Genomic DNA, 13,957 nt, shown 5'->3' with positions numbered 1-13,957 from the left:
AATGCGTTGTATCAGCAGCTTCTTGACGTAGTTTGAATGAGTCAAGGATATTAGGCGCGTTCGTAGCCTTCCATTCTGTGTCGGCTTTGTGGCGCAGTGGGTGGAGCACCATGTACCTTGCGTTCCGCCCGCAGGGTCGTGGGATCGAAACCAGGCGCTGGTGAGTATTATTTTTTTTATATAGTGTAGGGGGAGGGGTGCGGACCTGTTGTTGAGAGCGAGGAGGGCAGCGTGATGCGGGAGAGGAGGAGCGGGGGAGAGGCCGCACCTGCGAGCGATGCGGACTACTACGGACGCCTAGAACGGGTGACATCGTGAGTTAAAGAAATGCTCTGCATTTAAAACCTAGTGCATAATGTTTCCAGTACAGTGAAGTAGCGGGAAGTAATTTTTTCCGTTAATAATAATTAGTTACCTCTATATATTATCTAACTTGAGATGTACTGTCCTAATCACTAATGTGTCAATGGGTCACCCGTAGGTACCGACGAGAGGAACCTCACTGCGGTATTTTCAGCGACGAACTAATTGCGCGCTCATTCACTCTGCCTGATAAAGAAACACCGCGAAATACAAAAAATACCACGTGACCGCGCTCCCACGCGCATCATAAACAAGCGCCCTCAAATAAGCTGAATGAAAAGCAGCTGCTTAGCCTGTCACACCCCCGAAGAGACAGTTCATCACCTTGATAATGGCATGAAATGAATAGCAACAGCAAGTTTCGCGGGGCGCATGTCGCAGACCAGGCACAAACTCGGTCGCGATTTCTTCTTTCTTTCTTTTCTTATTTTATTTTGGCTAACTGAGAGACAGCCTATCCGAGGGCACTGCATATGATGCGGGCGGGAGCGCCATCACTTGATATTTCTCGCATTTCCTGGGGTTTCTTTATCAGGAAGAGTACGGAGTTACGGAGTACGGAGTTAGTTCGTCGCTGAAAATACCGCAGTTAGATTCCTCTCATGTGTACCTACAAGTGCCTCCTTGACATTTCAGCGATTGAGACACTACTTCTCGAGTTGCGTGATTTATTACGATTGATTAATTAAACCTCAATAACGAAAAAAATTTACTCACCGCTACTCCACGCTACTGGAAACATTATGCACTGGTTTTTTTTTTTTCCGAGTAATGTTAATTCTTTTTTTTTAAACCTTTGTTCATGAAAGCTGCGACACCCTGTATACTGCGACACCCCATTATTCACTCCCTAACTTGCAGGGGTGCACCGCGGAATCTCACACCTCAGCCCTTTTCTAGAGAAATTAGGAGAGTGGAGTGGAGAGAGAATCTGCTCATGCAGGCAACCGATTGCTGTGGCAACTAGTCGTGTGCTCTGACCCTCAGGGCGTGGACATGATATCCGCTTGTATATCTGGTCATTGTATCTGTCGTTTTAACACACTTTATTTGCATTTCAAGCTTCGGTAATTCATTATAATATTAATGTTCATTTGTTTCGCCTTACCCAACAGCGTGATGAAGTCCTGAGACTCGGGGTCAAATGCCGGCAGCAGGCAGGCGTCACGTGCCGACCGGCTGAGTTCACCTGCAACGCGTTGCGCCAGTCCAGGTTTTAGTGGACTTTTTCTTACAAGCATTGCACAGGTATCATGATTGAATAGTAAGAACTCAAAACTTATACAATACTCGTACCTCCAGTAAATCTACAAACGGATGCATACCATGCGCAAGCTCTGCTTTGTTTAATGTAGCTGTTTGTTTAATGTAGCTGTCTAATGTAGCTGTTACGTATAGAGACGAACTTTGAGGAAGCGGGGTTCTGGAGGCGAAACAAAATGATCAAGGTGGAACAATCTGGAGGCGGAATGTTCAGTCAACGTTGATTGATTGATTGTAGGGTTAAACGCGCCGACGCAACGCAAGGCGATGAGGCGCGCTGTAGTGGAGGGCTCCGGATTGATTTTTACCACCTGGCAATCTTTAACGTGCGCTGAAATCTCGTACACACGGGCGTTTTTGATTTTCGCCTCCATCAGAAAAGCGGCCGGCGCGGCAGGGAATCGAACCCGCGACCTCTTGCTGAGATGTTCAGTCAACGCAGCCTGCTTCAACAAAATGCAGGCCTGACAAAACGCACGTATTACTTTAAACAACACGAAGATGAGGGTGCAGAGTGGCCACGATTAAATGATTCAGCTGCTCTGATTAGCTTTATTTGTTTTTGCTACCCAGAACAAGCTTTTTTATGGCTTGTTTTTTGCGGTAAACGCGTTATTGACTCAAATAACAATTTGTGGGTTGCACCCGCGCCTCGTCGCGGTATGTGCCTGGGAAGGAGCGAAATTCTACTCTGGTGGGACTGGAGTGAAGGGGAAATCATTTCCCACCAACACCTATACCCTTTGACGCGCAACGTTATGACCCCGTGTCGCAGAAAAGACAGCGTTGGCGGTGGCGTGAGCAGAAATTTTCTGCAGCGCCACCTTCCGGCTCCCTTCGGAATTCCCCCGGATCGTAAGGCTCAACACATGGGGGGTGAGCAGGAGTGGAATGTTTTCACCACTCTGAAAGTTTTCATTCGGTGCGAACGGGGCTCCGACAATTCCATCGCGTTCCAGGCTTAAAGAAGACGCTTAGGTGCACTTTTTTTTCTGAGACTGGTGTGCACTGTTGCCGGTGCATCGCCGCGTCCTGAATAGCTCCTGTTTCCCTGTTGGCTGGTTCCGGGTGTTGCATTACCTAACGCTACGCGAAGTTGGAGAAATATAGCACTATAGCTAGACCACACATATTTGTGATAAGCTGTCCAGTAGATTTTGCATCATTTAAGTGATTGCTTACGACGAGTGGTACACCGCTTTCACCAATAAAGTTTGTGGGACATTGCGCCAATGGTATTAGGCAGAGGAAAAAATTGGCCCTTGATACGATGATACTATTTCAAGCTCAGGATTCGCCACATTAGGTAACGTCTCGCTGGCATGCATGTTTTACGTATGGTCCGTGATTTAACATTGCGCGCAAGAACTCGAGCAGCCCAGCGTGACACGGAGTTGCAACGCATTCGCACGGAGTGCAGTTGCTTATGCAAGCTTGAAGCGTACTTTAGAACTACAAAAATGGATGTTGTGGGACGAGTCGTCATGGTTGTAACAGTCTTGTTCGTGCCATCTCACAGTAAGTCTAATCTTTTTAACACAGATGTGTGTTCGCATGCGGGTGCCCGTGCGTGCGTACGCGTGATTGATTGATTGATTGATTGATTGATTGATTGATTGATTGATTGATTGATTGATTGATTGATTGATTGATTGATTGATTGATTGATTGATTGATTGATTGATTGATTGATTGATTGATTGATTGACGACATATGACGCTGTAAACTAAGTCTGAGTAGTTTACAATGCATCTGAGTAGTTTACAATACAGGCAAGAAAATATTTACCGAATTACTGTACTTACTCGCGTAAGAATCGCACCCATAAAGTTTGTCGTCAAAATTCGATTTTTTAAAATTTCCCGCGCAATGAACGCACCCTGAACTTGCCGCAGCAGCGTGTCGTATGTGTGTCAAGTCTAGCTGATGATGATCGTGCTTACCTTTGTTTCCTTTCCTTCCAAAGCGGACATGGCTACGTTATTTCCGCAGACTTGCCGATATTAGGGATATTAGGGATATCGGCGAATGCGTTCAATATTGATGAGGAAGAAACTCTCAGTAAATGCACACAATTAACTTCCAAGACAAAGAAAAAAATGCGTTCAGCTTGCTGTGTCAGCCCCTGTGTCTGTTTTGATGTCCCGCACTGTGACAGCGGCGGCAACTTATTGGTCGCCCTGTCACATCGCAGCAAACTCGTTACGGCGCGTTCCGTAATTCATGAAAACACTGCATTTTACGTCACTTTGCAAAACGGCTGGCGGTGGTGTGGGGCGTTTTTATTACGTCTTTATTTATTATTTTGATTATGTTCATGACACCAGTCGTAAAAATTTTGACCCGCAACTTGCTTGCGTTTTCTGTGCTCAAAAGAATTTCGCGAAAAATTTATCCCGCGTAATGAACGCACCCCTTAATCTGCATCAATTTCTTTTTGAAAAAAAAAGTGCGATCATTACGCGAGTAAATACGGTACTAGTTCTTTGGTGAACAATTTCCGGCAGTTACGACAGAAGCCTACGACATACACAGCAACAACGTCAAATGTTCATATTTGAAAGCAGACGTGCCATGTCAGGCGACGACAACAAGCCACGCATATGTGCAGTAATGGCTTATGTGAGCTGTCCGCTTAGTAATCAAATTCAAGCCAAAGCATGCGGGAACTCACCCATTTGCACTTCCAAGACGTGAGAGTCTCTCCTGTGGATGGCCACGCAGACGTAGCCATTGTTGCTAAACAGAGACGCAAAAAATGGGGAAAAAGTTAGTACGAAACTTAGAGTGGCGACTGTAGAAATACGTTTTGGTGACTTTAGGGTAAAAAAGGCACTCAGTTTTGTTACCCTGATTGCGACGAATGGAAATACGAAATGTACGTAGAGGATGTTCTACCAGCGCTTTTGGCGTCGTATGGGCTCCGACCACTCCATTCTGAAGGCGCAGATGTACAAATTTCTCAATAGCATTTGCTTGTGCGCATGCGCCAATTTCATTCATAATTCCCGGAAACTGAGTTTCCCTCGTCGGCGTAGAAACAGAAGGTGTGCTAATGCTCATGCATTCTACGGGTGATAGCACACAGAAAATCTTACCATAGTTGTTTATTTTACCTTGTGATGTCAACAAGTTCTTTGTGAAGTTCTTTGTTTTACGTTGTGATCCCTTGGCGGGAAACAAATATTTTCACTGATACTTTTAATCGGTAGTCGTCGCTGCACCCGTTCTGCTTGTTCCGCATTCCGTCTTTTCGGTTTGTTCCCGGTAAATATACAGCGCCCTTTTCGCGGACTTATACCCCTAGTCCAACCTTACTGACGTGCACGTGTATAACCGATACTTTTCTCTGATGAAGGGAAGTCCCTTCCCGATACGTGAGCGAGCGTCCTTGTTATTGTTCTTGCCTCGTGTCCGACTTTTTACTCATCCACAGGAAGCACAGCATCGAATGTTCATGCGCGTAATCTCGGTTTACCAGGAAATGCGCGCCGCTTGTGCGGCAAAATGACCTATTTTTGTAGCTTCGGCAGCAACGGAAATAGATCGTTGTGCCGCACGAGCGGCGCCGCAGCTGCTAATTCGCAGGTACATTCGCACCATGCGGAACGGGAACTACGCTTTCGCCTGCCAATAAAACCCCATGGCCAGCTACCGACGTGTCTCAGCTGCCTCGTCTCATATGACCGCTCGTTCGTCAGACGGTTCGGCCTTGCCATACGTATGCGACCAGATAAAAAGCATGCACCTACGCACATCCACAAGCATACAAGTGGATAGAGAGTACGTTAATTAGTGCGGAAAGTTGGGAAAATTGGTACTGGGATAACTGGAACATGCTGGAACTAAAAAAAAGAATACGGACAGGAAAAACGCTAGCGTTTGTCCTGTCCGTATTCTTTTTTTAGTTCCAGCACGTTTACCCAATAGATAGAGAGATTAAGATGGGCGAGGGGAAAGTAGAGATATGAGGGAGAGGGGGCACTGAGCAATGGAGGTTATACACTACCATCCGGAGGTGCTGTATCCAATTATGGTGCTGGCGTTCGCGCCCTGGGCGAGCTCCTGGATGCAGGTGACCCTGAGCTCCGGCTGGGGTTCACCGTGCTGCGTCCGGTGTACCCGCAGCTGCCGAGAGCCGAACGCGAAGCTGCGCCGTCCGTCGAGACTGTGCCAGCGACGGGACCCGGAAGCCGTCCACGAAGGGAAGTGACAGCCCGCGCTGGGCTGCCGGCCTGCGTCGCGAACACGTGAACGTGTGCGCGTGTTCTGTCTCTGCGATAACTCACTCGCTACAACACGATATTACGTCGTGTCTTTCGATATCGTAGCGGGAATCTGGCGTTCATCTGAAGGCTGTAAGCAATTCCCGTGGGGAATCCCAAAAAGCTGCTCTTAAACCTACTCGCTATCTGATAAGGCTGTGTCTAGAGTGCCGTCCGACGATACGATAAGCACTCCACTAAAGCGACGTCCTTTGACGTTTCCATAAAAAATACCGCGTATGGCACTAACCCACCTTCAAATAACGTAAAGTATGCTAAACTAATCAACGTAACACAACTAACATAAAAACAATAATTTAAAGCACCGAAAACTTATCTAAGCCATGAAAATAATTTAAACTTAAACATGTACAAAAGGATGCTAGAGATGGACTCGAACCACCGCCCTTAGTAACAGGAAGATAATACGGAACATGTACACCACAACGGCGGATACTGTGGCTTATTTCAGCTCTGTCTTAACCATTAGAATGCCTTCAGATGGCATACTACGGCTATAGCGCTGAGCTGGAGTGCCGACAGACCGCAGTTTAGACACTGCGATCTGATTAATTCCGGTACGTCGACCTGAGGAAGGTTCGTTGCAACGGCAAAATACAGCATATTCTGGCGAAGGGCAGTGAAAGAAAAGAGCAATTTTAAAACACCTTTCTTGAAAAACAAGCAAACAAAATACAAATCAAGAGTATGGTTTAAGCGTTCTATATGGGTTTCAGTTCGTCAAGTTACATAGAAATGTTGTAACTGTTTTAGTGACACTTAAAAGGGCTGCTCAAGGAGGTTGAAATCTCCTGTCGAAGCGCTCAACAGGTATGCTTAACGGATGCCCGGGAGGCATTCGGGTGGTACTGTTCGGGTAGAACATTTGGGTAGAACATAGAATTCGGGTAGAACATTCAACCCGAGCCTACAGAAGAAGCATCTTTTGCTATACGGAAGGAAATTCACAACAAACGTTCGTCAAAACGTTCGAGGGAACCTAAACTCTTCTGGTTAGTCTTGATTTCGAAAACTTTAATCCTCTGAACACCGCTGAGTTTCTTCAACTTGTGCACTTGTAGCTTTATTAGCTCGTCTTTGTTTGTCCGTCATCATGGGCGCTGAGCAACAGCTATGAAAGCGCCTGTTTTTTTTCGCTCGAAGGGTCATTTGAAGCTTTGACCTTTCACCGGACAAAGAATAATTTTTTTAAAGAAAATAATTCCCGTATTGTATGCTTACATCGGCAGTGTACAAACGAAGCGAAAACGATAAGTTTGCTCGAAGAAAAAAAACAGCGATAAAAGACAAGGACAGAAAGAGGCCGACGAGGACTGCGCTGAACTTGCAACTGGATCTATTGCGAATGAACCACGATAGATGACCGTCCAACCAGAGACTCATCTGCGCATGCGCAGAAATTTTAGTTCATTGTCAGAGAGCCGGATAGAGGCCATGCTGACGCACGCATGACCAATTGTCGAAACTCGTTTCCATTCATCGATTTCACGCGTCTCCGGTTGGACGGTTATCTAATATCGCCGTTCATTCGCAATAAAACCAGTTGGAAGTTCAGCGCAGTCATCGTCGTCCTCTCCCTGTCCTGTTCTTTCTTGCGCCGGTTTTCAGTACGAAAGTGTTTTATTCCGGGATTCACAAAGATTTCATTTACGTCATATCCGTCACGGAAATGACGCCAGTACAACGAAGCAAGCGGCCTGTAAAGGATGCACCCCTGCACACAGGGTCTTCGTGCGGTGAAGCAACCTTTAGTACGTAATACTTAGGGTTGTTCGTTTTCAGGTTATATATTTTAACACGAAAGTGTTTTACGCCAGTATACACCAAGATTTCACTGACGTCATATCCGTCACGGAAATTACGCTAGTACATCTTTCCCGAAGCTACCCGCCAGCAGGACGTCGCTCGCCAAGCACACCCAGACAGCTGCCGACCCACAAATCATGCTCAGCTGCAGATTTCGCTGCGCATTTCACATTATTGTTTTACCAATTCCTGACAGAGGAATCAATCGCAGTTTTTAATCGATCATGTACCAACACTCCCGGTTTTCCACGCCAAACAAGTTTTGGCGGCGATGTTACCTGCCCACCGCAAATGCGTCTGCTGGGGGAAGCGCTGTTACCTCGGAAACGTGCGTGAGTTGTTCTTACTTTTGGTCAGGGTCATGATTCGCGATCCCTCCGAGGCGGAGACGAGGCCGTCGCACGTGGCGTCTGGAGACTGCGACACGCGGAAAGCGTTTTGGTGGCCCACGTGCTCGTACACCTGCGGGGTGAAAATGGGACAGTGGGTGAGAGTGCGCAGTAATGATGTAAAAACACCAGAGGCAAGGAATGTGGTGGCTGGAAACCCATGCGCGGCATTCCTTAGGCCACCGAGAAAGATTCCATATGGGCAGGATGACTCTAAGCCAAGTAAAAGAAGGGGGTGTAGAAGGTATGGGGTGTTTGGAGTCTCAGGCATCTTGGGTCTGTTAGGGGAGTAGTCAGCCTGGCCCGAAGATCCTATACAGCAAGCTGCCTGGCAGCTCGCCATAAATTTTTTTTGAAAGTTTCTTGAAGCCTATTTGTTATCTATCGTCACTTCCCCAGTCAACCCCCAACATCAGTATAGTTAGGTTGACTATCGAAAATAGAAGAAATGGTTCTCGTGTTCATGTTCAGGGCAGGGCCGTTAGCAGCGCTGCTCAGAAATATGGCCGAACACTACCAACACCACTCTTCTTTTTTTAGCCACCACATTCTCTTGCATATTTCATCAACATACATAAAAAAGCAAGCGGGCTATGTAATTAGTTACTATGCAGTGTGATTGCGCAAGCAAATAATTCATACTTGGTATTTTTTCTTAACAAAACGCGATATTCAACGCCGTGATTCTACTAAACCTACCTCGCTTATTCGCCTACTCGCCTTCAAGCAGGTTTGTGCTATCGCGGAAACGAAGAGATTGGACACCACTCTCCACATCTAACCCCTAAAAAAGTACACTAGGTTGCACGGCTTTTAAAAACCGCGAGGCGCATTTCTTCATTGTTAAAGTCACGCTTCACCGCTGGTAACGAATGTATCTTGGCAACGCGCTCAGGTAAAAGCTCAGCCGCCAAGGGAAAGCTCGGCGTCCGAAGTAAAAGAGAATGCAATTTGACGCCGCTCTATTTCCCGCAGCTCCCGTCTGGCAGAAGCGAAACGTTAAATTCGAGGAGCGGTGTACGAAACGTTGCGAAAGAACGCGCTCAAAATAAAAAAAAAAAAAACGCGTTCGCTTTTACCCGCAAGACGTTGCGGGTCGGGAGAAGGAAAGGGTCTCTTCTGCGGAGGAACGCCGCCTCGCCCCCTCGACCGAGGCAGTTGCAGAGCGCACTCAAAATCGTGGATCGGCGAGTACAGACTATCCGATTCCCATTTCAATTTGAAACCTGCAGCGGCTCGGCGGGAGAAAGAAATGAAAGCAATCAGGCTCGCATCAAATCTCCATCAGCTGGCGGCTGAATCGGATGCCACGACGCTGCGGCCGCGACGCGACGAGCGGGGATTCTTTTTGAAAGACGCGGGCCGAGTCCGCCGAACGCCACGCGCTGTAAGAAATGTGAAACCGGTGAAACCACGTCATATATATATATATATATATATATATATATATATATATATATATATATATATATATATATATATATATATATATATATATATATATATATATATATATATATATATATATATATATATATATATATATATATATATATATATAATACATACATACATATGAGTCGAAAACCTTCGCAGCGCTGGCTTGACAGTGGATGACCAAACGTGCGCAATGCGCCCTAGCGTTTCTTTTTTTATATAAAAGAGGACGGGGGTGTCTATTGGAGCGAGCGATGTGGGGGAATTTTTTGGCGACTTCACTCTCACACACGGGCGGATTTTAGCTTTGGGCACGCTAATTAGGACAGACTAACAACTGAAACTGTTGCGTACGGGCTTGTGGCTGCATGAAAATGTTCCCTATATATGCTAGCTGCGCGACGTAGTACATTTGACAATTTCTTGCCGCAGGATTGAGCCACAGACTACGAACTTCCACCCTACGAACACGGGACCCTCCGTTGTGCAACCCCGTTGGAGTATTAGGACTGAATTAGCGTCTCGACTGGGGCCAGTTGGTTCATTCTGAACTTAAAAAACAGCGCAAAAGACAAGGACTAGGACTAGCAGCGCTTGTCTGTGCTTCTTTCCTAGTCCTTGTCTTTTGCGCTGTTGTTTAAGTTCGGAGTATTAGGGCTAAGGCTGCTCCCCAGAGCTAAGGAATATGAGGGAGCCGAATGCTGCACGAACACCAGGCAGCACGAAGACAATTTGTTTCTGGCTCTTGATTTGATTGATTGATTGATTATTTATTTATTGATTGATTGATTGTAGTGTGACGCAACGCAGGCGATGAGGCGTGCCGTAGTGGAGGGCTCTGGATTAGTTTTGAGCACCTGGGGATCTTTAACCGTGCGCCGAAATCTCCCACACACGGGTGTTTTAGGACGCAGCCCTTCGGCGGCCGTCTCTGGGCTGAGCCAGTTGTCGGCGTAACCGAGGTAACGATTGCCTGGAACAACGAGTGAAAGAAAAAGCGAACAATGAAAGAAAGCAGAGGAGCAGAGTGTCGCGAAATTGGGAGGGGAGGGCGGTTAGCCGTGATGGCGCGAGCCAGCGCTCTCCGAAAGTATGCGGTGGGGTAGATGAGGGGGCAGTATGCTGTGCCCGCACGAGGCGCTCGACGGCGCGACGCTGGGGCGAAAACGTGAGGGGGGCGTGCGCGTAACTAGATGTGCGTTCGCTTAAGACGCACTTCGCGGTCCCTTCCTGAAACGCACTTGGCGCCGCCTCCGCAGAGGCTCAGCATAGCTGCCGTCGCGAGCTCCCACGAGTGAGTGCTGCCTCAGAGCACTGCTTCTGCGCTCAAATATCGAATTAGGGAGTATCGGAATCGCCAGTTCCTTCTTGCTTTTCGCCTCCATCAGAAAAGCGGACGCCGCGGCCGGGAATCGAACCCGCGTCCTCGTGCTCAGCAGCACAACGCCTTAGCCACTGAGCCACCACGGGGGGTTGTTTCTGGCTCTCCGTTGGCGGCAGTTAAATCACAGAAAGAGGCCAATGTAGGCGGACTGGGGTAATTAGAATGTCTTCCCGAAAGGAAACATTTCAAGTCGAAAATGAGTGCCACCTTATCTGTACTAGGAAATAATACTTGCGGTGCCCTCGAGATATACGTGAAAAAAAAAAGAACAGTACCAGAGAGAGAGAGAGAGAGAGAGAGAGAGAGAGAGAGAGAGAGAGAGAGAGAGAGAGAGGAGAGAGAGAGAGAGAGAGAGAGAGAGAGAGAGAGAGAGAGAGAGAGAGAGAGAGAGAGAGAGAGAGAGAGAGAGAGAGAGAGAGAGAGAGAGAGAGAGAAAAAGAGAGAGAAGAGAGAGAGAGAGAGAGAGAGAGAGAGAGAGAGAGAGAGAGAGAGGAGAAGAGAGAGAGAGAAAACGATCTTTATAAAACTGGCGATGTCAACCGAGCTAAGCTGCCTGTCTTGCTACGCCGGATGAATGCGATCACGATGATGATTATAATGATGAAAAGGAATACATATGATTTTAACTATTTACAAAGTCTGATTATGACTTGTGTCTTTTAGGTACTCCAATAAGGCTTTCGTAGCACGAACAGCAGGTTTAGAAGAATATTTCCAAGGACCTAATACGTCCTTCAGTTCTGGTCCTACAGAGGGCGGCCTGTCCAGAAACGTAGCGAGGAGACACTCTTTGTGTACCAAAGCGCGCACAATCACAAATGAGGTATTGCAGGTCTTCACGCACATCACACTGTGGGCACAGAGGCGAGGCGGATCGGTGGATCTTGTAACAGAAGTGTCGCCTGTAAGCGACATTCAACACAAACGGTGAGGTACGGCTTCATCATGCTTGGATAGTCCGGGTGGCATCTTGAAATTACAATGTGGGTCGATAGAGTAGAACGACGCGTAAGGACGGGATGCGTCTGCCCAAAACGATCGCTGCCAGAGAGAGAGAGAGAATCCACTTTATTGGAACTCTGGTTTTAGGGTGGGGAGTGGCGGTGGCCCATAGGGCCGCCGCGACACGTCGAGGGCCCGACCGGTGACCAGTTCTTGGCGGTAGCGGTCCGAGCACCCCCAGAGCTTCTTCACAGAGAGTGGGGGAGGATAGAGGGGGGGAAAGGGTCGCGCGGACATTCGCAGAGCGAGTGATAGAGCGTGTCCGGCGCGTCACACAAGGGACAGTTGGGAGAGGAAAACAGGTGAGGGTACTTAAGCTACATGACGCACTGGATGCAAGTGCTGAAGGCAGACATACACAACATGTTCGCATCTCTGAGCCATCTTTGTGCGTAGTTTCAAGTGAGAAACAGTTTCAGCCAGCCCGGATTTTTGCAGTACTAAAAGGTGAGATGCATTTAGGGATAAAAGAAGCCGTAATGATACACAGAAAAAAGCACAGCGTGCATACGAAACCAAAAAAAAAAAAAAATGAGACGCGTTTTGTGTCTTTCTTGTCTAGTTTCCTCCATGTTTTTTTTCTGTCATTAGTGCCACTGCCTACCAACCAGTTACGTAGAATTGTGGACTCATAGCGCACTGTGATCTCACGCACCTGTGATTGCGGTATGCTCTCGCGCTGTCGTCATGAACCCCACCGGGATGATCAGAGTTACAGTTTGGTTAAGTTTGTGCAAGCGCTGGTGCAAAATTGGGGTGTTTGATGCTGATGTTTCAAATGAGGTAGCATTACTGCGTCGAAAAACGCCGTTTCATAATGTGGTATCGCAGTTATGCAACATAATAAATGGATCTAGGGAGACGCGTACCTTCCCTCTTCTACACCCATCCGAGTATCGTGGTACGCGGTGCTCCTGCGTTAGGGAACATTTGGGCTTACCCAAGAGTCTGGCGTGTTTTCGTTACCTCGAGGTATTATTCTTCCTATACGGGTTTAATTTTGGGGGACAAAGCTGCGTATAAATGGTTACTGAAAAAAAAGGAAAGTTGGCGGGCGTTTTTGTTTATCTTCCCGGTTAACAGGTCTCCGGAATGCAGAAACATAACGAAAAACAGCTTCCAAAGAAGTTTAAGGTGTATTTTTGTGCGAAACTTGAAAATAAGGGTGTTCGAAGGACTGCTTTGTACGCGTGCTGAGGTCTGAGTACAAAATGGAAAGATATACTCGTCTGCAAAACGCTGTTGCTTTTAACACGGCGCAGAAAGTTCTCGAAAAATAGTGAAGCCCACAATCTTTTTTTTTGTTGCTGTTGTTATCTGGTAATCTCACCAGAGCGCACATTAAGTGTCCTGCGTGGGGGTTCATGTTAAAATAGACCGTAAAATACTGCCGTGGTGTGAAGTTTCGGCGCAAATGACCTAGTGGTTTCTCAAAAAAAAAGTACTAAGGTGCTGGTTTATCGTCGCAGTTAACACGTGTACATTTCCGAATTTCCTCTTTAATGAATACCTGCGCGCTCGTGTGCGATGTTGCTTCTATTTTGCACTTCGTCGAGCATAAAAACAAGGTTAAATATCGCCGTGATGTTGAAAGCTTGGGCTACGCCGGTACTCGAAAACGTTTCTATAAGTAATCGGACAAAACGCCTGACAAAAAAGGAACACAGGCTCACGAATTCACACTAAGCTACTGAGTAGGCATGTTGGTTGGAGCTGAAAATGCCGCACAAACAAGACAAAGACGGAGAAAACACGCGTCGAACAAAGACAAGACAGCGCTCGTGTTTTCCGTTTTCCCCGATCCTGTCTTCGCGCTGTTGTTGCAGTTAGTTCAAAAAATCACGCAGGCGTATGAGACAAGCGCCGACTAAACTGAGCTTTCGTTGTTGTTTTTTTTTTCTCCAAAGAACCACTAAGTTCTTTAGATGATACGCCCAGCAGTGGATATATCTCGGGCAAAACGCAAAACCTGTCCCGCTTTCAATTATAAAAAGCGAGACCTGGTCGCTCCGTCGTTAGTAATTTT

General features: G+C 47.1%; 1 protein-coding gene and 1 pseudogene across 2 annotated transcripts in view; one reads left to right on the top strand and one right to left on the bottom strand.

The window, feature by feature from the left end:
- Window positions 1-13,957, top strand: part of LOC144163236 (uncharacterized) — a 292,766-nt gene that overhangs the window by 35,466 nt on the left and 243,343 nt on the right. The gene's annotated exons all lie outside the window — the stretch shown is intronic.
- LOC144163235 (uncharacterized) overlaps window positions 1-13,957 on the bottom strand; it is a 162,496-nt pseudogene that overhangs the window by 16,787 nt on the left and 131,752 nt on the right. Inside the window, exons 7-10 of the transcript XR_013320871.1 lie at window positions 8,067-8,181; window positions 5,637-5,862; window positions 4,302-4,366; window positions 1,472-1,552 (exon numbers count right to left, since the gene is read on the bottom strand). The product of XR_013320871.1 is annotated as an uncharacterized LOC144163235 (transcript). The remainder of the gene's footprint in view (window positions 1-1,471; window positions 1,553-4,301; window positions 4,367-5,636; window positions 5,863-8,066; window positions 8,182-13,957) is intronic.

Source organism: Haemaphysalis longicornis, unplaced genomic scaffold (genome assembly GCF_048455015.1).
Source record: "Haemaphysalis longicornis isolate Haplotype H1 unplaced genomic scaffold, Haemaphysalis longicornis Haplotype H1 scaffold_12, whole genome shotgun sequence".
Lineage (NCBI taxonomy): Eukaryota > Metazoa > Arthropoda > Arachnida > Ixodida > Ixodidae > Haemaphysalis > Haemaphysalis longicornis.
Note: the sequence above shows the minus strand (reverse complement) of the source record. Positions and strands in the feature narration are given on the sequence as shown.